General features: G+C 40.1%; 1 pseudogene; it reads right to left on the bottom strand.

Moving 5' to 3' along the window:
• Positions 1-6,314: 6,314 nt before the first annotated feature.
• On the bottom strand, positions 6,315-6,414 carry LOC118627338 (annotated as a pseudogene).
• Between the last annotated feature and the right edge of the window lie 369 nt (positions 6,415-6,783).

Genomic DNA, 6,783 nt, shown 5'->3' on the forward strand with positions numbered 1-6,783 from the left:
AAACCCCTTTGCAAGGTTGTAATAACTTATTCGTTTGGTTTGCAGTTTTTATCCTTTGGGCAAACTGTAATTACCTCTTCTATATTTTGCCCAAAGTTTAATCAAAGAATTTGCTGAATTCAATATCTGAGATTTTTGGATACAGGTTTGGAAGAAGTTTTTCACTACATAAAGACATTTAAGTAGTAGAACATAAGACAAGTTGGGAAATATACTAATAGTTGGACTCTAACAATCATGAAAGGAGAAATGACCTGGCCAGAGTGGCTCAGTGGATTGAGCATCGGCCCATGGACTGAGAGGTCCCAGTTCGATTCCCAGTCAGGGCACATGCCCAGTTTCAGGCTTTATCCCCAGTGGTGAGTGTGCAAAAGGCAGCCAATCGATGTTTCTCTCTCATATCCATCTCTCTCTGTCTTCTTCCTTCTCTAAAAAAACAATTAAAAAAAAAAAAGAGTTTAGAAAAAAAAAAAAAAGAAAGAAAGCAGAAATAATGATAATTACTGAGCAATTTTAGTGAAAAGGGGAGGAAAAAAGATGGCTTGAAGGGGGAAAGAGGGATGAAGCCGGTCACAAAAATAGCTTTACCTGAAATGGTCTCATTTAAAAAGAATAAAAGAACTTTCTGTTCCCCCTTCCACCAATGCCTAAAAATTATAAACCCTAACCACCCACAAACGTCTTGGGTAGTCCTAAAGTCAGTGAACGCATTAGCGGCTGCCGTAGAAAACTTGACTTAGGACTCATTGCCAACAAAGGACAGAGTCAGCTGGAGTGAGTGACTTCCCCAAACAAGGCCAAGCAGGGAGGGGGTGGGACCGCACAGTGCTTCTCAAATAGCATTTCACTCCATCTGGGTCAGAAGGGGCTACTGTAGATATAAACCTTTATATATAAACCCTTCTTGTATGAAGTAGCTGCTTGTCCAGTCACATACCATAGTCACACAGACAGGGACACAAAAGCCATTTGTTAATGTTTCAGACAAGACTGAAGGGGAGGCATGAGAAGGTTGACCCACATTCCTAAGGGAATGTAGCAAACAATTCTTCTCATTCACACCATATTAGTATTGACTGTTTTATTGTAGCCTTGTTATTGTGGCTGTTATTTCTTTAATGACACCATTTTCAAAAGTTTAAAAGTTGACTGCTAACATTTGCTTCATTTTAAATCTTGGTGTTAAAGTTTTTGGGGACTGTGTCTGCGTTCAGACACAAGGATGATCGAAGAAGGAAACTACTTTTTAAATTCCCAAATATGTCCATCTTTTTATCCACAACACTAAGTACATTTGAGAAAATAATCTTCACTGTAAAATAAAAATGGACATATTTGGAGTTAGCTATGGTTTAATGGAAAGAGAGCTTTCAGCTGCCAGCAAACCACTTAATATGGATGAATTTTCATTTCCTCATCTGCAAAATGGGCACAAGAATATATGTCTCATAGAAGATTGGGTGAATTAGATAAAATAATGGATACTGTAAAACTTCAGAGTGTTTTGAAAAAGTAAAAAGGATTTAAAATTATGCTGGGAATGAGCTAAAATCAAGACTTGTTCTCTAAGATCCTTGTATACAGTTTCCTCACCACCTGGTTCTCTTGCCACACTGGATTAATGTTGAGCATTTTACTGCAGCCTAGATTTATATTCCTCAATTTAGGTCTAATTATATCAATCTCCTCTCCACAAAACTGCAATGGTTTCCCTTTCGTGAAGATTAACTTCTAAAACTCTTAGCCTGGCAGGTAAGGTCTTCCTTGATCCGAGCCCAAACGACTTTTCCAGACTTTTGTTCATTAAGTGCTTCCAAGCACCCATGCTTGGGCTGCTGCGATCTTCTTGCTCTGACTGTGTGCTGGACCAACAGGACTCCTCCTGGCCTTTGCTCAGCCTGGAATGCCATTCCTCTCACTCAGAAAATGGGGGAAAAAAAAGAAAAATCTTATCCTCTAAATCCCAGATTACAAATTACCTCATAAAGCTTCTCTAATCTCCCTAGTCAGAAACAATAGTCTCTTCTCCTGATTTCTTATGGCATAATTCTTGTAACTTTATTTAACCCTGCTTTAATTCTATTTAAACCCCTTGCTGTGAGTCTGCGATCATCATTATTTATTGAACTTGTATGTCCTCATAGTAAAGTTTATACATGTGATGCTGTGCGCGCTCAGGTACAGGGAGGCCCTGTTTGACTGAGCATGCGGGGTTCTCCCTTCTGCTTTGTGTCTGCTTAGTTGTTTATGTCTATTTACTGCACCAGACAACATGTTGAGGGCAGACCGTATGCTTTATTGATATCTGTGTTTTTATAGTGATTGACAAAGAGCCTTGCATATATTAGTAACAAAAAAATGTTAGGTTAAAATACATTATGTGAAGGTTTAGATCTTTTGCTGTGAAAAATGTTAAACAATGGGCAATAATCAAATGTGATTTAGAAATGAGTATAATTCAAGAGAAGACGTGTTCCTGAAAATAGTGACTAAAATGGATTTTTTTTGCATGTGAAAATTGGCTCTGATTTCTCAGTTCAATAGGACATCTTTTTTTTTTTTATCCTCACCAGAAGACATTTTTTTATTTTATTTTTTGTTCAGATAGAGTGGGAGGGAGAGGAAGAGAGAGAGAGAAACATCTACGTGAAAGGGACATATCGAGTGGCTGCCACCCGCACGACCAACCAGGGCCGGGGACAAACTGCAACTGAGGTACGTGTCCTTAGCGGGAACCGAACCTGGGACTCTCTGGACCGCAAGGCTGACGCTCTAACCTCTGAGCCAAACCAGCCAGGGCCAATAGGACATCTTTTAAAATAAATCCCTGTGTTGCCTTCTTCTGCAAGTGAAGACTGCTGTTTCCTTGTGGGTTTCCTGGGAGCAGAGTACTCGCAGTAAGCCCTCCCCCTCCCTGAAGCCCCTGAAACTCTGAATTGTTGCCAGCAAACAATTTAACTGCTTTTTCATTTTTACAGACAAACTTCTCCAGGACATCGCAGTTGAAATATCAGCTGCTGTGTGGCCCATGGCCCTTTTTCTTCTGAAATTTCCTATGGCTTTCTAGGCGAATAGGAGTCAACTGAATTAATGATGAAGCCATTCAATTTTATTGGGTGATTAATAAATGGTGGGGAGGGGGATCCTGGTGATACATATTTACTTCTTCCTATATTTATAGGAGAGAAACATAAACAGAAAAAGAAGCATGCTTTGGGCAGCTATACTAAAGAGACTCTGGGTCAGTGGTAATGAAAAGATTGGGATGTTGGAGGGCTTGTATAAACACACATACACTTCCCTAGCATGCATCTTTTTTACTTTATTTTTTAGCATACTGGGGAAAAATCACCCCAAAACAAACCAACCCCCAAGCAAGCACAAGTGCAGAGAGAACTCTCATACAGTGAGTTGTCAGAATGTAACCCACATGATGGAGAACACCCCTTTTCCAGCAGTGTACTGGTTGATTTGTGATAGTAGTCTTTTGAACTTTTTAATGCTATGCATTTCTCTTTTGCACATAAAAAATAAAATAGTATGAAAAGAGACACTATGAACCCTGGCTGGGTGGCTCAGTTACCTGTAGCGTCGATTCCCAGTCAGGGCACATGGGTCTGATCCCCAGGTGGGGTGTGTGTGGGAGGCAGCTGATCGATGTTTTCCTCTCCTTTCTCTCTCTCTTTCTCTCTTTCTAAGAATCATAAAAACATATCTTTGGGTGAGGATTAAAAAAAATGGCCATTATGAAAATTTCTTTCCATCTCATCTGTTATGGGTGATATGGTGTTCCCGCAAAAGATATGTTGAAGTCCTAATTCCAGTACCTCGAAATGAGTCCTTATTTGGAAATAGGATCATTGCAAATGTGATTAGTTAAGTTGAGGTCATACTGGAGTAAGGTGGGACCTCAATGCGATATGATTAGTGTCTTTAAAGGAGAAAGAAAATTTGAACACGGGGAGAGGGAGGGTTCTGCCACAAGGTGACAGGCAGAGGTCGGAGTGACGCAGCTGTAAACCAAGGCACTCTAAGGATGGCCAGCCACCACTAGAAGCTAGGAAGAAGCAAGGAAGGATCTACCCAGAATTCTAGAGGAAGTAAAGCCCTGCTGACACCTTGGTTTTAGATTTTTAGCCTCCAGAGTTGTAAAAAAATAAATTTCTATTATTTTAAGCCATTCAGTTTGTGATACTTTGTTGGGGCAGCCTTAGGAAACTAACATGCCCTCCTTTGGGTTTCTCTGACCAGAGGCAATGTTAACACTTCTGATGGTAATACTTGATTTTTATTTAAAAATCACGTTTGATTTTTGAATAGATAATACATTCACATGGGTCAAAAAATACAGAGAAAGTTATAAAGTGAAGAAAGTTTCTCTCTTTCTCATTCCATCCTTCATCTACTCATTTCCCATCATGCCTCACCCTGTCTATCCACCACGCTCATTCATGTGATTAGTTCATTTATATACAAACATATTATAGATTTTTGTTGTTGTTAATCCTTACTGGAGGATATTTTTTCATTGAATTTTAGATAGAGTAGAAGGGAAGAAGTGCAGGAGAAAGAGAGAAACATCAATGTGAGAGGGACATCAATTGGTTGCCTCTTGCAAAACCCTGACTGGGGCTGGGGATTGAACCTGCAACCCAGGTAGGTGCCCTTGACTGGGAACCAAACTTGCGACCTTTGGTTCATGGGCCAATGCTCTAACCACTGAGCAAAACAGGCCAAGGCCATATTATAGATTTTTATGTTCCCTTTAAATAGTAGGAACATTGTTCTTCACCTTGCTTTTATTCCTGGTAAGAAAAATACTTTCCAATCATTTTCCAATTAAAAGTTCTCTGGCAATGGAAACTGCAGATTGTAGTGCTTCATGGTTAAGGAGAGAGGGAAGCATAGACTTAGTTAGGATTCTCTTCCATTTCAACATCCAAATTGGGCTGATTTCTAGTGTTTGCACATTGGAGGTTTTAGATTTAGGGAAATCAATGGAGCTTGACACTCAAGCTTTGAGGTCCCAAGCGGCCTGTCGGGGTTGGTGGTAATAAAGGGTGAAGGTGAATGAATTGGCCTCTGTGTCTCACTGTCCCCTGGGAGTCTTCATGGTCAGGCGAGATGCTCAGAGGGAGTCAGGCATCTACATCTCTGCCGTCTAGTTATGGTAGGTTTCAGATTTCTGGTTTGAAGAGAAAGGGAACAATCAAGTATGGAGGTTAGTTAAGAACATTGACTTAGGAATCAGATGCTTAGATTTGAATTCCTGTTACCAGCTGGGTGACTTGGCTTAGTTACTAAACCTCTCTGTATTTCAGATTCATCTCCTGCAAAATGAAGATTATTATGAGGAGTAAAGGTGTTCAATGGCTTGCGTGTTAATACTCTGCCTGACACTGTACTGCGAAGGTGTTGATCAGGAGGTGATGGGGAGGACAGAGCTGGTGGGGGGAGATACGTAATACCACAAGATGAAAACTGAGAGAGCCACTGGCCTATGTTGGACCAATGAGAGGGTTTTGTTTTTTCAAATCTGAATGAGTTAGCTTCACTTCCTTCAGCGGAGGCTGGAGGGAACTGGAATGTATCAGGCGAAAATATATAGGCCAAGGGAAATTTGTGTTCATTGTGACCCTGTTAACTTATAAAACATGTAAGAAAGTATATGCAAAGTAAGTACCAATTCTTTCCTGTCATGATTGTTTGTCACTTTTGTAACCATGGCATCTCCAATGTGCTGGGTCACTTGATCTCTGATGCCCCATGCTGGGCCATCACCTCCAATTCATTTTGTACCCACCATCACAGTCAGCTTTGTTGATTGCAGTGATTGTCTTCATTTTTATTCTTTGTTCTTATCTTTGTAAACTTCCTTATTGTCTAGAACTGGTAATGTAACACTTCATAAGTCCATAAAAATGTCGCCCTTTAACATCACATCAACCAAGTGACTGAGGAGCTATTGAATTCACAATGTATATCCTTAGAGATTTTCTAAAGCATCACTTAGAGTTCTAATGCACAATCCCCATTAACGCCAAATGTACTTGGAGTTCAAACCCTCAAAAACCCTTATACAAAAGTTCTCCTCGGATCTCCTTTAGGATAAGAGCTCTCTTCACATATTTAGAAAAATCACCTGAAGGAAAGAACTACACCATTTGTCTGTTCATTCAACCAGGCTCATCTGTGTTAGATCTCTCAAGAATGATAGCTACCCGAGGAAAAGCTACTGACATCTCTGAGAAATATAATGTATTTATATAACATATTGTTAAAACAAGCACACTTTTATTTTATTTTTTCTTTTGTTAAATAGGGAACACTTCACGAATTAGCGTGTCATCCTTACGCAAGGGCCAGGCTAATCTTCGTATCGTTCCAATTCGAGTACATGTGCTGCTGAAGCGACCATATAAGCACACTTTTATATTAATCAACATGTTGTTAGAGTAACATGCTTCTGTCCCATCACAGGGTCATAGTTACCAACACCTTAGGTCCTAAACTTAAGGGTAATGGAGGAATTTTTATGTCAAGTTTATCTCATGAGGCGAGAACATCTATAGATGCGATAGCAGAGATAATATAGACAAGACTCAAGCCAAGAAGCCTCCTTTTGGACAATAATATTGAGGCCAGGAGAAATTGAGGCCGGACAGTAGCCGCCAGTGTTAAGCACATCTAAGGACAATCCACTTGCAGGAAGCAAGTACTACTGGGTAAAGTTGTTCGGCTAAGTTTGATTCCCCTAGAACTATATTAGCATCCAGCCTGGCT

The sequence above is a fragment of the Molossus molossus genome, unplaced genomic scaffold (genome assembly GCF_014108415.1).
Source record: "Molossus molossus isolate mMolMol1 unplaced genomic scaffold, mMolMol1.p scaffold_m16_p_12, whole genome shotgun sequence".
In the NCBI taxonomy this organism is placed as follows: Eukaryota; Metazoa; Chordata; class Mammalia; order Chiroptera; family Molossidae; genus Molossus; species Molossus molossus.